The following is a 23,411-nucleotide window of genomic DNA, read 5'->3' as shown; positions in this document are numbered from 1 at the left end:
CCACTTAAAAAGATGAGAGAGGCCTTTAATTTACATCATAGGTACACTTCAACTATGAGAGACAAAATGAGAAAATAAAATCCAGAAAATCACATTGTAGGATTTTTAATGAATTAATTGGTAAATTCCTCGGTAAAATAAGTATTTGGTCACTTACAAACAGGCAAGATTTCTGGCTCACACAGACCTGTAACTTCTTCTTTAAGAGGCTCCTCTGTCCTCCACTCGTTACCTGTATTAATGGCACCTGTTTGAACTTGTTATCAGTATAAAAGACACCTGTCCACAACCTCAAACAGTCACACTCCAAACTCCACTATGGCCAAGACCAAAGAGGTGTCAAAGGACACCAGAAACTAAATTGTAGACCTGCACCAGGCTGGGAAGACTGAATCTGCAATAGGTAAGCAGCTTGTTGTGAAGAAATCAACTGTGGGAGCAATTATTAGAAAATGGAAGACATACGAGACCACTGATAATCTCCCTCGATCTGGGGCTCCACGCAAGATCTCACCCCGTGGGGTCAAAATGATCACAAGAACGGTGAGCAAAAATCCCAGAACCACACGGGGAGACCTAGTGAATGACCTGCAGAGAGCTGGGACCAAAGTAACAAAGGCTACCATCAGTAACACACTACGCCGCCAGCGACTCAAATCCTGCAGTGCCAGACGTGTCCCCCTGCTTAAGCCAGTACATGTTCAGGCCCGTCTGAAGTTTGCTAGAGAGCATTTGGATGATCCAGAAGAGAATTGGGAGAATGTCATATGGTCAGATGAAACCAAAATAGAACTTTTTGGTAAAAACTCAACTCGTCATGTTTGTAGGAGAAAGAATGCTGACACCATACCTACTGCGAAGCATGGAGGTGGAAACCTCATGCTTTGGTGCTGTTTTTCTGCAAAGGAACCAGGACGACTGATCCGTGTAAAGGAAAGAATGAATGGGGCCATGTATCGTGAGATTGAGTGAAAACCTCCTTCCATCAGCAAGGGCATTGAAGATGAAACGTGGCTGGGTCTTTCAGCATGACAATGATCCCAAACACACTGCCGGGCAACGAAGGAATGGCTTCGTAAGAAGCATTTCACAGGTCCTGGAGTGGCCTAGCCAGTCTCCAGATCTCACCCCATACAAAATCTTTGGAGGGAGTTGAAAGTCTGTGTTGTCCAGCGACCGCCCCAAAACATCACTGCTCTAAAGGAGATCTCCTTGGAGGAATGGGCCAAAATACCAGCAACAGGGTGTTAAAACCTTGTGAAGACTTACAGAAAACGTTTGACCTCTGTCTTTGCCAACAAAGGGTATATAACAAAGTATTGAGATTAACTTGTTATTGACCAAATACTTATTTTCCACCATAATTTGCAAATAAATTCATTAAAAATCCTACAATGTGATTCTTCTGGTTTTTTTTTTTTTTTTTTTTTTTTTCTCATTTTGTCTTTCATAGTTAGTGTGCCTATGATGAAAATTATAGGCCTCATCTTTTTAAGTGGGAGAACTTGCACAATTGGTGGCTGACTAAATACTTTTTTGCCCCACTGTAGCTACTGCACATTTGCGACTCCCAACAAAGATGGAACAGAAGTGAGATGTCTCACTCTGTAGTTAAAACAGAGAGCTCAACACACAGGGTGAAAAGAGCAGCTGCAGCAATGTGCAGTACAACAAAATATATGGCGTTTTTTGAAAATTAAACCATGTAAATCTTTTCTGATATAATCTCTAAATACAATTATGAAGCTGAAAATGAGCATAATATGTAATTTTAAGGCCTAGAGAACATCACAAACACGAGCCTAAACATGACCCCAGCATGCCATGTTTCAACCGCTGCAACAAGGGCGATTCTAGGATCTGACCTTTCAGTTCAATTTTATTTATATAGCATGTTTAAAAACAACCATAGTTGAGCAAAGTGGTTAACAAGCTCCAAAAATCAGAGAGATAATATACACAAACAATACACAATACAAAATAAACAACCAACAGTAGAGAAAAGGTCAAGATATCGAAGCTCAACTTGAATTGAAAGCCAATGAATAATAGTGGGTCTTAAGCAAGGACTTGAACGTTTCAATGGTCTGAGTGTAACAGAGTTAAAAATGTAGTGTATTGTTATATATGATTTTCGCCAAAAATGAAGAGCCTTGTTTAATAGTTGTGAATGGAGCCACCTTTGACCATTTGGTGTACTACAGATCTGCTGCGTGTAGTCTCAATGTAGACAATTTCACAATATCCCAACGATAAGGACTTTATTTTTCAGGGGTGCTGAGATGATTTTTAGAGGTGCACCCCTAAAAATAGCCTAGCGCCGCCTATGCACTGCACTTATCTTTTCTTTTGACAGTAAGAGACATACAAGTTAAAGGAATTCCACGGCTGCCTGCAGGGCATAAAGCTCCAGATAGCCGTGTGTCAGATCAAAGATGCAGAACAAAAATCACAGACACCTCAGCGACAGAATGATAATAACCTCCCAATGATAACCTCCAAAAGCACACGACTCACTGTCAGTGGTTCATGAGACATGACAAATACTTTCAAAGTACTAAATGTTTAAAAAGAGAAAATACACAAAGCAAAAGCTATACCTCAGACATCGTGGACAAAGCTAGTGAATGAGTCCATACTTCTGCTTACAGTTGAGGAGGCAGATTTGAGTCCACACGGCTAAAACCATGTGGTCAAATCTGTCTCAGACCATCTGTTAATGTGGTCTAAGCATACATTATTTCAGGAGAAATTAACAAGAATGTGTTTAATTAATACTCACTTTGTCCTTTTTGTTTGAGGTTTGTCGGCAGTCGGATGTGCTCTCAATGGAGGAAGTAACCGATAAATATTCTTATCTGCAGGTAGTAGAAGATACCAACTTAAATCATGTTTCACCAACCTGCCTGCTTCTTACGTATCTAAAAATAAATGTTTAAATATATTTGGAAATGTCAAATATTTTTTCCAACTATGACTTTGTTAATCCTCAAAATAAAAACATCCAGTTTCAAACTCACAGTCCCCTCCCCCCCTCTATTGAACAATGCTTTAGCCCTTTATTTCCCGCCCACAGGCCGAGAACAGAGCGGGTACTTTCAGTTTCATGTTGTGTGAACAAATACAGTCATAAATATTGTTTGGTGCTGTCAGTTGTGTTAGTCAGCGAGGTAAAGCAGCTTTCCAACATGGACAAACTCAGCAGTTTAGTTTTCATAACTTAAGTTTACTCAAGTAAAAGTCCTTCAATTGAAATCTGACCTCATTAAAAGTATGGAAGTTTTAGCAACAAAATGTAAAGTATCAAAAGTAATAGTACTTGTTTTGCAGAGTAGGCCCTTTGAAAGTGTTATCTTATGTATTTTTATTACTGAGTCATTAACATCTAATCAGCATATTGATGTTGCAGCTTGTAATATGGAGCTATATCAACACATTTTATTAACTGATCATGTTTATTTTATATGCAAAAGAACTGCTGTCGGATTTGACACTAAAAATTAAAAAAATGTAAAAACCATGCTGCATTAAGCAGTATTTGTTTATCTTTTTATTATTTTCCTAAAGTAATGATTACATCTGAGGCTGTAAAAATGTAAAAGAAATATAAAGAACGTAAAAAATGACCAACCAGTATCTCTTTAAACATTTGTAGAATAATCTTCACCAAGACATAGTTTTCTCAATTGTGAATTCTGATTTTCACATCATCAGTGATGTTCTGCCTCCATCTAGTGGCTAAAACAGAGAACGACATGTTTTATTCTCCCTTTGAATCACTTTCATAGTCAACGTTTACTTAATAAAACAGGCTTAAACTGATTCTAATCTAAAGATGACAATAGTTAATGTGTAACAGTCAGTTATTATAGAGATTCATCATCACACTCCACAGTTTCTTGCTTTAGCTTCAGATTCATTTCAGATTTTCAGAAAGGAGGGGATCCACCTCACGGAGAGTATCAATGAAAAGTGAGCTGGCTTTAGTTCCCTTTCTTCGCACCGTGTCGATCAGGTATCGTGCTTTCTCTGCTCTCCCGCTTTTTGTATTGATTGTCTGCATTTCCTCATCATTTATAACACGACGCTCAAGGAGTTTATCCAGAAGCTGGTTTAGATTAGCATCAGACACTCCTTTTACAAACTTTGTCCGAACTGTGCACAGCTTTTCCTCTGCTGGGATTGCCTTGCTTGGACCTGGAAGATAACCAGGGAAAAGACTTTGGTCATTTCGTGTTATGAGATGAATGATGGTATGAATAATCTGGATCAGTCAGTTCAAAGGCAATCTGATGGAATGAAACTTGAATGTCTGGATTGAAAATCGGAAGTCATGAAGGCATTGGTGCTATCTCGTGTTTTTGATGTGATTAATCCAAACAGATGTTGCTGCAGCAACTGTGACACTATAAACGAATCAGCATGAAACTAGTGTTAGCAAACTAAAGTACACTGACCAAAATTATAGATGCAACACTTTTGTTTTTGCCCCCATTTTTCATGAGCTGAACTCAAAGATCTAAGACTTTTTCTATGTACACAAAAGGCTTATTTCTCTCAAATCTGTCTAAATCTGTGTTAGTGAGCACTTCTCCTTCGCCAAGAAAATCCATCCACCTCACATCAAGATGCTGATTAGACAGCATGATTATTGCACAGGTGTGCCTTAGGCTGGCCACAATAAAAGGCCACTCTAAAATGTGCAGTTTTACTGTATTGAGGGGATCTGGGGGGTCCAAAAACCAGTCAGTATCTGGTGTGACCACCATTTGCCTCACGCAGTGTAACACATCTCCTTTACATAGAGTTGATCAGGTTGTTGATTGTGGCCTGTGGAATGTTGGTCTACGCCTGCCCATACCATAACTCCACCGCCACCATGGGCCACTCGAGCCACAACGTTGACATCAGCAAACCGCTCACCCACACACTGTCTGCCGTCTGCCCTGTACAGTGTAAACCAGGATTCATCCGTGAAGAGAACACCTCTCTAAAGTGCCAGAAGCCGTCGAATGTGAGCATTTTCCCACTCAAGCTGGTTACGATGACGAACTGCAGTCAGGTGGAGACCCCGATGAGGACGATGAGCATGCAGATGAGCTTCCCTGAGACGGTTTCTGATAGCTTGTGCAGAAATTCTTTGGTTATGCTAACCGATTGTTGCAGCAGCTGTCCGGGTGGCTGGTCTCAGACAATATTGGAGGTGAAGATGCTGGAGGTGGAGGTCCTGGGCTTACACGTGGTCTGCAATTGTGAAGCCAGTTGGATGTACTGCCAAATTCTCTGAAACGCCTTTGGAGATGGCTTATGGTAGAGAAATGAACATTCAATTCACGGACAACAGCTCTGGCTCCCTCAAAACTTGCAACATCTGTGGCATTGTGCTGTGTGATAAAACTGCACATTTTAGAGTGGCTGTTTATTGTGGCCAGCCTAAGGCACACCTGTGCAATAATCATGCTGTCTAATCAGCATCTTGATATGCCACACCTCTGAGGGGGATGGATAATCTTGGCAAAGGAGAAGTGCTCACTAACACAAATTTAGACAGATTTGTTAATAATATTTGAGAGAAATAAGCCTTTTGTGTACATATAAAAAGTCTTAGATCTTTGAGTTCAGCTCATGAAAAATGGGGGCAAAAACAAAAGTGTTGCATTTATAATTTTGTTCAGCGTAATAAAGAGATAATTAACACCTTGGTAACTGCATGTACGGGCAAGCTAACCTACCAGCCGCAGATTTTTGCTTCTTGGGCAATCCTGAATCAGCAAGTGTGCTTGTCGTCCCTGAAAAAGACATTTTAAAAAGTTAAAAACATACAAATTGAAGATTATTCTCTCGTTTGACAAATTTGTCTGTCTGTTTGTCTAAATCTTTCTCTGTAGAGAGATGTTTAGTTTAAGGTTGCTTTAACACCTGAGCAATTTGAACCCTAGAGCATTTGGTTGGATAGTCCACTTGGTTTGGGCCAGTGTGAAAGCCGATCTGAACTTTGGGGTCTCGGTTCTCTTCCAAGTGCTGTAGAGTTCGGTTCACTTTAGGTGAGGACCAGATACGACCCAAATACACGACGTGAACCAAAAAACAGACTGCAGTTTCAACTTGCACCATTACGGACTTCTATATGATTTAGGGGTGATATCTTTTAGATCTATCCAATATATTGTGAGCACAGATGGCTGTAGATCTGATTGAAAACACATCATCATAGCTCTCACTCCTTTAGTCGCTGTCTGTCAGCTGCTCAGATTGATTGCCTTCTTCTAAAATATTAGAAACACTAAAGTAAAACCAGAAACCCCAACACATTATGAATTTTGTGTTGCTCCAATATTTCTGAGACCAGAAGTGTTGGCGAGTTTCACTATTCTGTCCAACAAACCAGTGACTGTTTCCACCATTTGTTTACGTTTGACAACGTGCAGTGTGAATGCAAACCGAACCAAATGAAAAATGCATAATTTAAACAGGGACCATGCACAAGTCAACATTAACCTTGTATAAGAACAAGGAGAGATGCATTGTACCGGGTTGTAGTGCTATTTTCCACCCGTAGATGCAATTTTGCAACTTAACACCCAAATCTCACATATTCTACCCAAACTGTAAATGTGAAAGTGCCCTAAATGTCACACTACACTACCACAGTGTCATAGTATTGATTTTGTTGGTGGCTCAGTGTGTGTTGACCTACCAGCTGCAGGTTTTCGCTTCCTGGTTTTAGGGACGGATCTTGATCCTATCTTCTCTACAGGATCCATCTGAACAAACCACGAGATTAAAACACCATTAAATAGAATTCCTGTAATCCATTTTCAAAAATTGGAAACACTCCCTCAATATAATACAATCATGTCCAGATTTGCCTCATTCCACAGACTAAACTACAAACATGGCTGACTTGTGGTTTTGAGAAAAGTAGAGCGAGGAGATCATTGCAGGTACCTTTTCAATTCTGGTGTATACAGTTGAGTACAGCGATATGGTTTTATGGCACCTATTGGCCTTCACTGATCTGGGTCGAGTGTAATGATGGGTCTTCATGTTGGTAACCTTAACGACATCGTCGACTGATAATCCTCTGCATTGCTTGGTCTCATCCCCCCACATGACGATCTCGATGGAATCAGTCTCGTCTTTGAGTTGGAATTCTTGCTTATTTCTCTTCTTCTGGGAAAATTTCACCTTAACCTTTTTGACATGAGGATTAATCTGAACAAACCAATAGCACAAGTTATTTTAACAAACAGAAATTACACAAAATTTAAAAACAGAATTTGTTTCTTATCACTCTGACTTTAAGATTGGGTATCATGTCTAATCAACAACTTTATTTGTCATAATTTCAACAATTTTTGGTATATTGTGTTATATGTATTATCATTTCAATTTAAAAAATGTCTTCCAATCTTAAAAACAAAAAAGGTAATTTTGGCTGGTTTAAAAAAATTATAATCCGTTATGATAAAAGTGACACCAATACCAATAGAGATCTTAATTCTCTAACAGTTTTTTCTACTTCATTTGATGCCCATAATGTAGTTTCGTAAAATACCACCATCACTCCTCCTAGGCCATACTTTGGAACATTTTGGTGGCATCTTGGCCGGGTGCATCAGATGAGTGATGCAATAGATGTTCCCAATTACCCTTGTGATTTGACCCAAATGTTCTGGTCATGCCCCAAACTGTCCAACTTCTGGCAGCTATTCTTTAATACAATCTCAAAGGTTTTGGAGTTGAAGATCTGTACGTTCCCTCATGTAGCTATTTTTGGAAGGCTTCCAGATGGTAATTAGAGCAACGGCTACTAATTGCTTGTAATTAATTTTACCTCGCTGATTGCCCATCAGAGGATCTTGCATCTTTGGATGTCACCCTCACCCCCATCTTTTAAGAACTGGCTGTGTGATACTATCTTGCTTAAAACTTGAGAAAATAAAGTCTGCTCTTAGAGGTTCCTCCGATAAGTTGTATTCTTATTGGAAGTTGCTGATCCACCATGTTAAACAGCTTCCCCCCCCCTGGGAAAATGTAATTATAGCCACCTATGTCACTGTAATGGCCTGCCACCCACGTGGCTATGCTCCACTGTGTGCCCTCCATACAACACCGTACAAAGGGATATATATTACAGGAGCATCTGAGCTCTAGTGACTCTTGCTCGCTAATGGACCCCATCAATCTGGCCCTCTGGTGTCAACAACCACTAAACCATTCCTAGAGATGATTAATTCCTTTCTATTTCTATTTTTATTATTGTTTAGTTTTTTTTTTCCAATTTAATTTATTATTGTTATTATGATCATTATTTTTTATTTAACTTTTGTATATCTGGCTATCTGGTTTCATGTGGGGTGGGAAGGGATGGATGGAGGGACAGGGGATGTGACTATAATAGATTTGTTTGGGTATATACTGTTCTTTATGAAAAAAAGTTTTCCCCCATCAAATGTTTTATGGTCACGATTCCTCTCGTAGCTTGTAAATAACTTCTCCGGTTTGAACTCACCTTTGTAACTGTTCCTTGGACACCCACATCTGTCTTGTCAGGAAATGACTTGACTTCTTTAATGGAGTAAACTGTCAGACCGTCGGGCTAAATTAGATACCAAAAAATAAAAGTACAATTTCATCAATGTTCAGTTCTTAATGCAGAAACTTACATTCATATTTTAAAACATTTCACTGCTGTGTGGTTATTGTGAATGATGTATACATGGAAGTATTTTGATATTGTATCCAAGTTTATTTCCAAACTCTTACCTCGTCAGGTTCGCTGCTCTTCTGTTGATCTTTACAAGGAGAAACAAACTTTTGTCAATGTTTAGTTACCGATATTATTTTATAAATCAGCAGAAGTTTACCTAAAAAAAGACGTTTAAATAACGACCTGCATACAGGAAGCACTAAAAGAGGCCAATTTGTGTTTTGTTTTTAAAAGATATTTTTAGGGCTTTTTCCTTTTATTTAGAACAGCTGAGGAGAGACAGGAAATGGGGGAGAGAAAGAAGGGGGGATGACACGCAGCAAAGGGCCTCGGGTCAGATTCGAACCCGGGCCTACATAGGGAGCACGCTCTACCAGGTGAGCTAGAGGCCACCACATGGCTCAACACTCAGGCCGAGCCCAGAAAGACCCCTGGGGAGCCAAACACCAGCTACTGGTCGACAGAGCTGAGACTGTAAGAACAACCTGACTAGTGCACTGACTAGATCGACTACGAGAAAGGCTACGATTTGATGCTGCACTCATGGATACTGGAATGCTTGGAGCTGTGTAACATCAACGGGACACAAAGAGTCTTAATCAAGAACTCAATGAGGCTGTGGAAGACGACTCTAGACGACAACTCAAAGCCAATTGCAAAAGTTAAGATAAAGTGTGGCATAGACCAAGGAGATGCTCCGTCCCTGCTGCTGTTCTACTAAACCCCCCCCTCAGTCAGATCATCACTAAGAGTGGCTACAGATACAAGTTCAGAAGGGGAGTGACCATCAGCCACCTCCTCTACATTAGTGGACATCAAGCTGTTGGAATGACTAGATACAGTAAGTCTATTATGATTTGACAGAATACATTTAATATACGTGTGTGTGTGTGTGTGTGTGTGTGTGTGTGTGTGTGTGTGTGTGTGTGTGTGTGTGTGTGTGTGTGTGTGTGTGAGATGCCTACCAGCGTCAGGTTTTTGTTTCTCGGCTACTGATCCTGACGTACTCGCACATTCGCTCGTCTCTGAAAACAACAGTTTAAAAAAGTTAAACCCACACAAATTGAAAATGATTCTGTCATTTTTCTCTGGTGCTTTTTCTCTATAGAGAGATTCTGGCTAATCGTCTTTGAAAAAAAACAAAACATTTTAATAAGTTAAGAGAACTGGACTGGAAGAAACCTATCAAGTTGGCTAGTTTGTGGCTGGCAATTAATTATGTATTTGTTTGTAATATTTGTTTTTATCACTTTGTAAAGAGTGATATTTCTCAAAGATCCTAATTTCATTCACTGTGATTTCATGTTAAATAATTAAATGTGGGGAAAATAATCTATATTGATTTCTTACCCAAGTTAGTAATGTCTGTGATTTTATTTCCTTGTAGTGTTGCTTTTGCTGTGAGCGGCATTTTAGAGTAGAGTTTTCCTTCAAAATCATCGTCCACTTTGAGGCCAAATGTGTTTGCCAGAAGACGAGTTGTCACATAAACCGTCTGCATCTGGCCGTTGAACTCCACCACCAGGTGAGTGTTCGTCTTATTGGACTCTTTAATTCCCATTATTTTTATCGTCCCAGTCTGGACAGCAGCACTTGGAGTCTGAATAAAAGACAGATTGACAGTGGTAACTTGTCATGACATAAACTGACACTTGCAGAAGCGTTATGTCATAAACGTTTATGACTTGTTTATAAACTGGAATACTGTGCAATATCATTACTCTCATTATCCAATATATATATCCAATATCCTATATATATTGGGCAATATTCAAATAATGTGCAATAACCCACACTGCAAATCACACTGTATATAAAACCATACTTATTTTTCCATATGTGTATAGTGTCTCAACTGTGCACCTTACCCCCCAAACCCCCCCACACCCCTTTTTTTTTGTTAGGCATTCTATTCTATTTATGACACATGTTCATGACAGTGTCATGTCAATCTTATGTAGATACCTTCAAGTAAAGTGCAACCCAACAAACAAACCACTGATTTGAGAGGAAAATCAAACATTTTAAACAGATGTTAGCATCAGTAGAACAGAGTTGTCTCTGCTGCTACCTTGGAGGTTTTGGAGGATTCGGCTGTTTTCAGCGACACATCTTGCTTCTCTGTCTTCTTTTTGGGCTTCACGGCTCCAACAGGATCCATCTGAAAAAAAACACAAGATTAAACACAATTAGATAGAATTCCTCTTAGTTATTTTCACTTGAGGAACGGCAGATCAGCCCAGGAGCTGCCACTTCAATAACACACACGACAAACATAATTTTCAGCATCTTACTGATATTACTGATTTCTGAAATAAAAAAATACTTTACCCGACACACGCTTGCATAAGCTTAATTCAGCATCACCTAACTTTATGTTAGAAGGATTAACGTTACCTTTTGTGATATTAAAATCAACACGTTTATAACAGTAAAAAAATGTTAAACACCTTTTTCATCTGTAAAATGTTATTCCATGTTGTTTAGTTTTGGCATTTATGTCTCATGAACAACCCAAAGCAGCACAAACGCCTTTTTCTATGTTTCTTTATGGTCAGAACACGTCAGATGTCCCAAGATGGCAGCAGCCGAGACATTTCCCAAGCCAGATGCGGTATCTACGTATCTGTACACTAGATGGGATCGGTTTGTTGGAACCCTGATGTGGTCGGCCGACAGACAACCCAAGTGGTTTGCTGCAAAGCTAAACATGCAAGATTCCTCATGTCAGCTATTCCATGTGATGGAAAGGAGACCAGGAGGACATGCTGGCAGTAAGTAGAAAAGTAATGGTCATTTGTCATGGACGAATTCTAAAGTGAAGTAATCTATATTCATCCAAGAACAATGTAATGAAAAGTCTTCTGTACAAACCTTGAAGGCATTGAAGTGTATTTAAATTATACCCAAAATGTAGACAATTTGAAATAGTCATTACAATTAATAATACAATAAAATGAAATATAACCATTTCTCTTTTTTATGTGGCCATTATTTGACAGGACAGCTAAAAACAGGTAAGGGGTGAGAGAGGGGGATATGACATGCAGCAAAGGGCCGCAGATTGTAATCGAACCCAGGGCAGTGGAAAACCCAAAATCAGTCCATCACTAGGCAGGTTACCTCATACATCAAAGAAAATATATAGTATATTAAAATAAAATAAAATATATAGAATATAAATTGAGTTCTGTGGGTCACAATGTAAGCATGTTTGTCACTACCCGATATGAGTCGAGTGCAGATGTGAGTTGCACATGCTGGCATAACACCAAGGGGAAGAACGTGATTGGTCAAAAGTAAGTCACAGCGGAGAAATGTGATTGGCTGATATGGGCTTACTTTGGGCTTACTTTGCGGTTAATTTAGCGAAGTTGACGGGACACAACGAGAGGTAGCGGGATCGATGCCCGCGTCCTCCAGCTTCTCTTTTTACCGAAACAACACTGTACTTGTCTGGAAAATAACATTTTTAATTAGTTGCAAATATACAATGTTCTCATATGCTGCTAATAAAGTAATGTCTTTAATTATGTAAATATTATTCAAAGATTATTATCAAAAACGTTATATCTGTATAAGTTGAACAAGCTTCACAAGTCGTCCTTTGTGAAGCTCTAACACCTGGTACAAGCATGTAGATGTCGCTGCGTCACTGTCGCAAAGTGACGCATGTGCAACTCAAATTTGCACTCAACTCGCATCGGGTATTGACAATGTTCATAGTTGGCTGCGGAACAAAGGAGTCTTGCGAAAGGTGAAGCAACAGTCTTAAAATTATATTAAGACCTATAAAGGCCTAGAGAACATCACACACACAAAACACGCCTCAACATGACCCCAGCATGCCATGTTTCTACCGCTGCACTTTTCTTTTGACAGCAAGAGAGACACATTATCAATGAAATGTACTTAAATGAAGTTGAAGCAATTCCACGGCTGCCTGCAGGGCACAATGCTCCAGATAGCCGGGTGTCAGATAAAAAATCACTGACACATCAGCGACAGAAAGATAATATCCTCCCAAAAACAACCTCCGAAAACACACGTCTCACTGTCAGTGGTTTCTGTGACAGGCCAAATACTTTCAAAGTACTAAATGTTTAAAAAGAGAAAATACATCAACCAAAAGTTATACCTCAGACATCGTGGACAAAGCCAGTGAATGAGTCCGTACTTCTGCTTACAGTTGAGGAGGCAGATTTGAGTCCACACGGCTAAAACAATCTGGTCACATGGGGTTCAGACCATTTCTTAATGTGGTCTAAGCATACATTATTTCAGGAGAAAATTAATAGTAAAGTGTTTAATTAATACTCACTTTGTCCTTTTTTGTTTGAGGTTTGTCGGCAGTTGGAGGTGTTCTCAGTGGAGGAAGTAAATACAGGTAAATACTTTTTTGTGCAGGTAGTGGAAGATACCAACTTTAATCATGTTTCACCAACCTGCCTGCCGCTCTAGTTATCTAGAATAAATGCTTAAATGTATTTGGAAATGTCAAATATAAAAAAATTTTCTTTGTTAATCCTCAAAATGAAAACATCCAGTTTCCAACTCACAGTCCCCCCCTATTGAACAATGCTTTAGCCCTTTATTTCCCGCCCACAGCTCGAGAGCAGAGCGAGTACTTTCAGTTTCATGTTGTGTGAACACATACAGTAATAAATATTGTTTGGTGTTAGTCAGCGAGGTAAAGCAGCTTCCCTACACTGACACAGTCAGCTGTTCAGCCTCATTCTGTGGTGGAAGAAGTATTCATAACTTTAGAAAAAATACTAAAACTAAAACTCCATAAAAAATTTGATCTCAATTAAAGTTTTAGTAGCAAAATAAATAATCAATCATTTAAAAGTGTACATTTTTTATTATAGTATTTAATTATTATTACTGAGTCATTAACATCTAAGCATCATATTGATGTTGCATCTTGTAATGTGGAGCTATAACAAAACATTTTATAAACTGTAAACCTTTTTATGTAAAGGAAGTGATGTCAGATGAACGGAGCCCTGGAGGTGACATGGATGTTTTTTTTATGCACGCGCAAGTTATCAAGCAGGCACACCAAAGATGGGGACTCGAGTCGCATCAACAGCTGACTTCAGACTTGACTTGCGACTCACCCAAAAGACTTCAGACTTGACTCGAGCTTCGAGACTCGTCAACAACCTGTTTTCATGCAATTATTGATTTCTAAATCTAAATTCATTCATGTATTTTCTATTTTCTTTTATTGCCGCATACCCAGTGGGGAAACGTATGACGAGCTGCATGTCCCCTGCCCTTTGCTATAATGTGTGCACTCACATAACTGCATTGACGATGGCGACACCAAGTCCTCCCAGAGTTTTGCCTTTTGTCATTAGTTTTGCTTTCAATAACTTGGTAAACAATGGCAGTAAGAGAACAGCTACATGCAAGGTGTGTGGCACCAAGATAAATAATGCCGGATGAACAACGTGGAACTTCATCAGGCAACTCCAAACACACCCAGACAGGTCAGTCACTGGATAATGTGAAAGAGACGTTACATTTAGCAGATATTGTCACAGGTAACACGCTGGCCAAAGACTTGAGACTCGACTTGGACTTCCAAAAAATGACTTGTGAACATCTCTGGCACACATGCAGTGCTCCTCTTCAGAGATTGGTTAGGGGTAGAAGTCTGTTTGTGTATTATTTGTGTAATCTATCATCTAGCTATTTTATCACATTTGTGAACTATTGTGCTCCTTGAAAGTAACAAACACATTCAGCTGTGGGCAGCTTCTTTTTTTTTTTACAGATTGTGATGCCAACTGTTATAGCTTTAAACTCTAAAGTTGCCAATTTTCAACCCTTCTGAAGCATGTAATCCAACGGGAGTTTTACTGGCGAATAAACACATACCTCCGGGTACAGGAGACATTCATCTGCATGTACGGCAGAACAGAACATCTGCAGACTTTCTCATATAGTTACCAGCTAATGCTAGCAGTAGCTTGGTTACATCAACAAATCTAGTTGTAGTCTTGTAGTGTGTGACCCTGCAAGATCCCCAGTCTTTACATATGATGACAGTCTTTAACGTTAGATGGGAGATGATTGTCTTTAGATGTGAGATGGTGTCAGACTGTAGTCTTTTCAAAGTCTGTTGAAAGTCTTCCAGTGTTTGGTAGGCATAAAGTGCACGTGCAACTTATTTAAAGCTTGCATGCGCTTTAGTAAAACATACTTGCAAGATATAAATTGATGACAATAGTTAATCAGTTATTTTAGAGATTTATCATCACACTCCACAGTTTCTTGCTTTAGCTTCAGATTAATTTCAGCTCTGGGGAAAGCAGTGGATCAACCTGGCTGTATTTCTGTCGGTAAAACTGGCTTGGACCAGAGTGCAGAAATGCGAGAGCAGCAGTTATAAATAAAATAATTTAATGATGACACAAAGAGAACTTACAAAACATGCAAGCTGGTAAAGTCTAAATACAAGAAAAAAAAACAAGGAACACGGAAAAATCCAAGAACATGAAAATATAGCTTACAATGGAATGAACTCTCGACAGATGACAATAAAGCAACAACAGACACAAAAGCACAGAGACTAAATACACAAGTAAACGAGGGATAACAAGGGTGACACAAGGGCTGGGAACCAGGTGAAAGACAGGAAGTAATCAAGACAACACATAAGAGAACAGAGAGACTACAAAATAAAACAGGAAATGGAAAACCAACAGAAAACATTAAACCAACTAAACAGAAACTTGACACAGGGACGAGAAATGACAGTAAACAAGACATAGGCTGAATCCCATTTCTCTGTCTTACCCTTTCCCCTTCCCCTACTCCTTTGTCTTACCCCTAGCCCTTGTCCCTTGAAACCGAGTGGTAAAGGCTAGGGGTGAAAACATACCCCTATGAAATGAGACACCACTTTTGGGATCAAAACGAGAATTGGGATAGCCCTTACGCTCACGTGAACATGCAAAACTAAGGGGAAGGGGTAGGACAGAGAATTAGGATTCAGCCATAACATGGGGGAACAGGTCCCCCAACAAAATAAAAGAAACAATGCATGAAAGAAAACACAGAAGACAGAAAACATGAGAAGCGAAACAAGGAACCAGAACAAATAAACACAATAAAACTAACAGAAAACTCATAATCATGACAATTTCCCTTTCTTTGCACCCTTGTCTACTTCTCGGGCTTTGTTCTGACTGACTGCATTTCACCATCATTTATAACTCTACCATCAAGGAGTTCATCCAGAAGCTGGTTGAGATTCAGCATCAGACACTCTTTTTACAAACTCTAGGCGGTGTCGTGATTTCAATATCATAATGTTTTCTGTTGTAATTATGTTTTAATCAGTTTGGTCAGTTTTTTTGTGGTGTTGGAAGTACGGGTGCAAAAAAGAAGCCTGTCTACATTAAAAATGTTAAAAAGGTCAGTGCTGATTGATGTACAAATGTTTTGTGTTATCATATAAAAATGACTTGTGAACATCTCTGGCACACATGCAGTGCTCCTCTTCAGAGATTGGTTAGGGGTAGAAGTCTACTACGTAACTGTTAACTATAGAAGCATGATGAATTCAGCAAAGAAAGATAAATTGGAGATTTTCACTGTAATTAGAGAATCTCCAAGTTCTGACGTCTTGAAATTAAGAGAAAAGAAAATGTTTGTATTCAATGTGTTTATCACTTTAATGTTGCAACTTGAGAAGTTTATTTTTTACTAGATATTCTGCTCAATCTGATCAATAAAGTTGTATCTTAATAATACATCTTGAGTAATTTGTTGATTACATTTTTCAAGGAGAAATATAAAGAAGCAGAAAATTGAAAATACTTGGTTGTGTGAACCAAGTCTTTTTGTTTGTTTACCATAATGGTAATTTGGTCATTCGGAATACAATATCATATTTTACAAAGATAGTTCACCAAAATGTGTTTTTGAAAACCTTTAAAGAGAGAAATAGGCCGTGCAATTGCTGAATCTGTCTTCATTTCAGATCGACAAAGGTCAGTTTGAAAGATTTTCGTCAGATTTTGAGAGACTCTAGTAACACTCATCCTGCTCGTCATTTCCAGGTTAGCTCTCCACCAATCAGATTGGTCATTGAGTCTGACTGCCCGCCTTCCCCTTTCAACAAGTCAGGTCGGCCCAAATGCAGGCCGACGGCCCCCCAGACTGACGACACTGGCACAGAACACACCGAACAGACTCGAGTCACCGACCTCGACAGACTGTCCGACGGCTGATTATCGGCTTGGTGTGTCAGGGCCTTAAAATGTAAATGTACTTAGTTACTCTCCTCCACTGATAAAGCTGACAGCTACAGCTGACTACTGACTCTTTAAAGAGATTATGTGGAGGACAGAAACAACTAAACATAAGAAGAAAATCTTTATAAACTTAAAATTGAACACATTTCTTATAAAAGATGAACAAAACGGCAGACAGCGATTGAAATTTTGAAAACTAGTTGTTCATTCCTACACTAACTCCTCAGTAATAATACTAATCCAATAATTAAATATATATTTAAAAAAAATTTGGCTCCTTTTGGAGTCTGCACAAGGGGCCGTTATGCATAGAAATAACTTTAATACATTTTATTGCAACTATTTCTACTTTAGGCTACTTAACAAACTCGTAATGTATAACTTGTACTTGTAGCTGAGTATGTTACAGTATCTTTGCATTAACTTAGGTAAAAGATCTGAATACAACACATACTGTAGTTTTAACTTTGTCCACACAGCATGAAAGTGAAAGTATGGCTTTGTTTGTGGGCTGTACCATTGTCACTGGAGGGGGGGGGACTCTGAGTGTATGAAACAGGATGTTATAAAGGATTAACAGTCAGAGTTGGAAGAAAATCGATGTGATGATGAAATATCCACATATATTTTAGCAGAGTGGAGAGCAGGCTATAAAACGTGATTAAAGTTGGTTTCTGCCACAAACAAGTTTAGACAAAGTGTTTTTGTTCCCCTGAGAGCCCATTTCACTTCCTCTTATCTACTTTCAAAGAACGGTGGGTGAAGAAAAGAACAAAGTGAGTATTCATTCATTGACTTTGTTGCTAGTGTCTTTGGAAAAATGAATCTCTCTATATATCTATCTAAATGTGTGATTCAAACAAGGAAAAAGATGAAGAGTCTGAGAGGAGATTAGCAGCATCTTCTGTCTGTTTATGTTCTGATTTCAGTGGTGACTGATATGAATTACAAGCTGTTTATCTGTCCATGAGGAGGCTGATAATAATAATAATAATAATAATAATAATAATAATAATAATAATAATAATAATAATAAGGTTCGTCACAGTCGCCACATGTTGCTAGAAGAGGACTAACTACCCGCCTACAATAAAACCGGTGTTGTGCAAATAAAAGTGATTGCTGTCTGTGGCAGTGACCTGTGACCTAGTTTATAATCAATCCAGTCCTCTTCCACTTGCCAAAAAGTGATCGCAGCTTCTACCTATGTGTAGGAGACACATATTGTATGTTGTTTATGGTCTCATTTATATTATCTATTGATTATTATATTGTGCACTTATATTGTAGGTGGTAGGCGTGTTCTGGTTTGAGCGAAGTGATAGCATGTTTGTTTGCTTCACCTGTTCACCTGTTGGTTTTTTGGGCTTTGAGAGGGGGTGAATCTGGGAGTGAACACTTTCTGTTGACCGCCGCACTAATGCACTAATTTCATCGACTCACAAAGTAACGTTATATTTGGTAACTGCAGTACTAGTAGTATTTTACGTGTGGAGGAATAAATCATTGCAATACAATTTTGAGCGTGTCACAGTGTGTTTATGCATCTCTTAAGGCTGTTTTATGCTTCTGCGTCAACTCCACGCTGTAGCTACGCCGTCACTCCTACGGCGTCATGTAGAGGTGTTCGATTCGATTATCATGTCATGTCATATCTCGATGCATCACGATGCGTCATACATTTTTCTATTAAAGCCATATAGGATATTTGACCTGACAGAATGCATTAAGATACTGTATAGCTCAACATAATACAGTTTTCTATATTACTTAATAGGGTTATGTTTTCATCCAAAAATAGTAGTAAGATATAAACAATCATTTTTATTTAACAAAGTCTGAACACACACACACACACACACACTTCACAGGTTCAAAAACAAAACATTCTACAGTGCTCGAATACTAAATAAATTGGATACATAAAACTATACAGCACTGAGCACATGGCACCTCCTGAATATGCAAAACATACCAAACATTAGTCACGTTTGGGGACCGCTATGTTTGTTTGGGGACCAAAATGTTGTTAGGCCTACATTAAATTGTAAACAGAATTAAGGATACATTTCTAAATAAATCAACAGAAACTTTGGCTTCACATAATAAAATTGTGAACAGAAATAACCATTATAGGCCTATCCTACATACTGTTTCAAATTGTAAACAAATACCACCATAGTAATAAATTGCAAAATGCAAACAAATATATTTTAGGCCTAGCCCATCTATGGTGTTACATTGTATTATCAACGTGGAAACAAAGACATTGACCATTATATTCACAATTGTATACACTACTTATATTATGAACATCTTCACAGCTTTTCAATCTTCAAAAACAAAACATTCTGCAGTGCTCCAATACTAAATAAAAAGGATACATAAAACTATACAGCACTGAGCACATGGCACTTCCTGAATGTGCAAAACATAACAAACAGTCACGTTTGGGGACCACTAGGTTTTTGTGCAAGAAAACCAGTTGATCTACGTGCTCTGATTTGAGAGTGGATCTTTTTGCAGTGACCACATCTCCTGCAGTGGAGAAAACACGCTCTGCAAATACACTTGTGGCAGGGCTACACAGGTATCGCTTTGCCAGTGGAGCGAGGAGGGGAAATATGACCTTTTGTACTTGCCACCAGTTCAAGGGGTCCTCAGTCAGAGGCAGGGGTGAGGCTTTGTGGCATTTGTTCATTTCCTCCTCAGCCATGGCATAGGGGTAAAGGTACTTTATTTATCACATACACGTACATGTAGCGAAATGAAACTGACAGGCAGCGATGAGGCCTTTTTTAAGGTGTTGACGGTGTCCTCAACGTTTGACACGTCGATTTCATTTAAGGTGCAGAGATCTGCCTCTACCTTGTGTACTTCTGGAGATAGCAACGTGGCACAAATCGCAGGTTGCTGTTTTAGGAATCTCTTGACCATATCGTACAAACTGTTCCATCGTGTCACAACATCATTAAGCAACTTTTGCTTTTTCAAGCCCAGGCATTGCTGATTTACCTTCAGTTGGTGGCTCGCTGCAGAGCTGCGATGGAAGAATGTTGCGATGCGTTGGATTCTCCCGAGAAGCCTGGTGAGCGAGGCCACTTTGAGAGCCCGCTGGGATGCGAGATTGAGTGTATGTGCGAAACATCTTACATGCAGAAATTTCCCAACTTGTGCTGCGACGACCATGTTTGAGGCATTGTCTGACACAAGCACTACATCTTTGTCGGTAATCTGCCATTCTTCCAAAACTTTGGACAACAGCTCCGCCAGATGCGCACCTGTGTGGGATTCGTAGAGGGCTCTTGTCTGCAGTACATGGGACACCATCTGCCAGTCCTCATTTATATAATGTGATGTCACGGTAGCGAATGATTCGGTTGCCACCGAAGTCCAGGAATCACACGTTATGGCAATTTCTGTTGCCTTGCTCATGGAAGCGATCATCTGGGCTTTGGTGTCGTTGTAAATACCAGGCACCACTTTTTCTGAAAAGGTGTCCGCGATGCAATCCATCGATTATTTGATTAATTTCAACACCTCTAGCATTGTGATCCTTTCAGAGTTCTGCGTCGGGGTTGCTTTGCATCGCGGTGCATTTCACCACCACAACGCTAAGGGGCGATAAGTCTGAGGTTATTTGGGAGGTTTCTGCCAGTCAGTTTATGTTAGCAAGCAAACTTTAGCACAACTGCCCACAAAGTAATGCTTGCTGGCTAAATGCTAATTTCAAAACGTTACTGACATATAGACACTTTACAAACAGATAACCCCGTCATTGGAACCAAAATAAGTCTTTAGGAGTTTATTAGCAGAGCTGATGTCAGTGAACTAGCATGTTGCTACTCCCCACAGTAGGCTGCTGGAAACACCCACTATCAACACACAGGACCAGTCGACCAATCACAGTCCTTGTGGTCTGTGTCTCCTCGATGCAAAGTTACACATTTTTGGAGGTGCATGTCGAGCTACAGCGGAGGGCTCGGAGGGGGGTTTGCGGCGACGCAGAGGGGTCTGCGGGGGTACACCGTTGATTCAATGCAGAAGCATAAATCAGCCTTTAGTGTTTATAGTCCCTCGCGGCAGCACTTTGTTGGACTGCTTACAGCCAAAACACTATGGTTTGAAAGGTTGTTTCTGTCTCAAAATGACAGGCTTGTAGGCTATCTGACAGATTTTAGCCACCCCACGACTTTTTACTTGTTGAAATACCTTTTAAAGGGCAAATAGGCTACATCCGGTAACATGCAGTGCCAGGGCCACACGATCGCTACCTGGGTGTGACACGCCAAATCCCTGAGCTGCAGCCGAGCCGCGCCTGATTAAACAGCTAGTTAAGATAAAGTTGTGAAATAAACGAAGTGGGAACCAAACAATCGGCCCGTTCCGGACATGCACACGCTGCACAATGCACTAGTAAAAATAAATAAGCTACAGAAGTTCTCTTTTAAAGTGGAAAAATAAATACATTTATATAGGCTATGATAAATAGATATTGTCTGGTAAAGCAGAGTGTGATGTTTGAGGGTTTCCTCTTTGCTAGGCTTCTGATTTTAATGTCCAAAACGTTTTGTTCATCCGTCTCTTTGTGTGTTGCAGATGTCATTCGAGACAAATTGGAAAACCGTCCTGAGCTCCATCCTGGAGGAGCTGACTGAGGAAGAATTCAGGAAAATGCTGCTCAATCTGGACGAAATCCCTCAAGGAGTGAAGGATGGCAAGGCCAGAGAAGAAATCCCTGATTTAATCATCCAGCACTACGGGACAGAAGGGTCCATCTCTGAAATAGTGAAGAAGATACCAAGGAATGACCCTAATGTCCAGAACCTGCTGCGCCCCTTTGTGGAGAAACTAAAGAAAGGACAGGAAGAAAAAGGTTTGAAGAGTTGATATGAGTTTATTTTTTTTTTTTTAAAGATTTTTTTTTGGGGCTTTGGGGCTTGACCGAAACATATTCTTAGTAAATCTTTACAATCATTAAACAATTTCTTTAAAACTTGACTTTTTCAGCGTGTAGCTCGCTAGCTTGAAGTTAGTTGTTTCCCATGAGAACGGAAAGAGCGGAAGATGATCCCCGAAATGATCCCTCCTTCCTTTTCACAAGGACAGTTTGCACTGACCAAGGGCTGGAGCTTTCCTTTATAACATCACTGTCTAACAGGTTTTGTGGAAGTCCCCTCAATTCGGGGTAGAGGCTTAGTGAAACTGGCCTGTAGCGCTCCCTGCTAGGTGGTGCAGAGTCTGTGGGAATTGAATGGAGGACTGCACTGGTCTGCCCAAAGTCATCATCACCTACTGCAAAGACATCTCTCCATCGCTGGAACAGTGATTCCATCTTCTGTTGTTGGTCTGTTGTTAAACCATCACCTTTCAGCAGGTTGGCGGGAGGCTAGTCTTCTGTGCTGCCTAGCGAAGGGATTTTTATAACGGCGACACACAGAGAGCTGAAGTTGAGGTACAAAGTCTGACAAAATAAGGGCTCCATCTACGTAAACAGAGAACTAATATTGTAGTAACAGATTCATACAAAACTAGGGGGCACCATCAGATATCAAATTTAAACGTCTCCCTTTTGGTTGCTGATGATAACACAAACTGACAAAAATCTTTTCACTGGTTATCTTCCAGATTCAAGTGGGTCAATACCACAGAATGACCCAGCAGAGGAAAGTGACTCAGCAGAGATAAGGCTTGCGAAATTTCGGACAGATTTTGTAGAAGGAGTGTCTGATGCTAATCTAAACCAGCTTCTGGATAAACTCCTTGAGGGTGGTGTTATAAATGATGAGGAAATGCAGTCAGCCAAAACAAAAACCAGAGCAGACAAAGCACGAGACTTGATCGACATGGTGCGAAGAAAGGGACATCAAGCCTGCTCACTTGTGATCAATACTCTCCGTATTAAACGGAAATGATGTATGCGTTTGTTTGCATATAGAGTGGGAAAGTGAGATCCGATCATAAGTGGTCACTCAGGACGCATTTGATGACCGACCCTACTGACAGGTGGAAACAATCCTACTTAGAGCTAACGATGGAAAAAATGTACATGGTTCTAAAGGGTTGTTCTTAGTGTCTTCATTAATCATAGGTGTGTTTTGGGCATAACATGCAATCAACCAATCAGAGATCATCTCCCATTCCCTTTAAAAGCCAGGCGCGTTCGGACCTTGGGGCATTGCTGTTATGATGGAGGATTTGTTGAGCAGGAAGGAGAAGAGGAGAAGAACTGGTCTGCTTGTGCGTAAAGTGAAAGTGTGCAAGCAGATCATATCAATAATATTTCACACCGTAATATTTTGATTTTTTTAATCTTCTGCATGTGTGTGTGTGTGTGTGCTGTTGTGTGTCCCTGTGTGTGTAACAAGCATAGTGTGTGCGTGCTGTGCACGAGCCTAGGAGCATCTTACTAATGCTCTGTTAAA

The 23,411-nt window shown here is 39.8% G+C and overlaps 1 protein-coding gene across 3 annotated transcripts in view; it reads right to left on the bottom strand.

Moving 5' to 3' along the window:
* Positions 1 to 23,411, bottom strand: part of LOC114566864 (uncharacterized) — a 55,227-nt gene that overhangs the window by 22,195 nt on the left and 9,621 nt on the right. Inside the window, exon 1 of one of the 3 annotated variants that reach the window (XM_028595683.1) lies at positions 2,783 to 2,989. The exons of the other annotated variants lie outside the window; for them this stretch is intronic. The gene's annotated coding sequence lies outside the window, so the exon portion shown is untranslated. Of the gene's footprint in view, positions 1 to 2,782; positions 2,990 to 23,411 lie in introns of those variants that run through there. 3 annotated transcript variants of the gene reach the window in all.

Source organism: Perca flavescens, chromosome 13, assembly GCF_004354835.1.
Source record: "Perca flavescens isolate YP-PL-M2 chromosome 13, PFLA_1.0, whole genome shotgun sequence".
NCBI classification, from domain to species: Eukaryota; Metazoa; Chordata; class Actinopteri; order Perciformes; family Percidae; genus Perca; species Perca flavescens.
The sequence above is the reverse complement of the archived record's forward strand: the minus strand, read 5'-3'. Positions and strand labels throughout refer to the sequence as shown.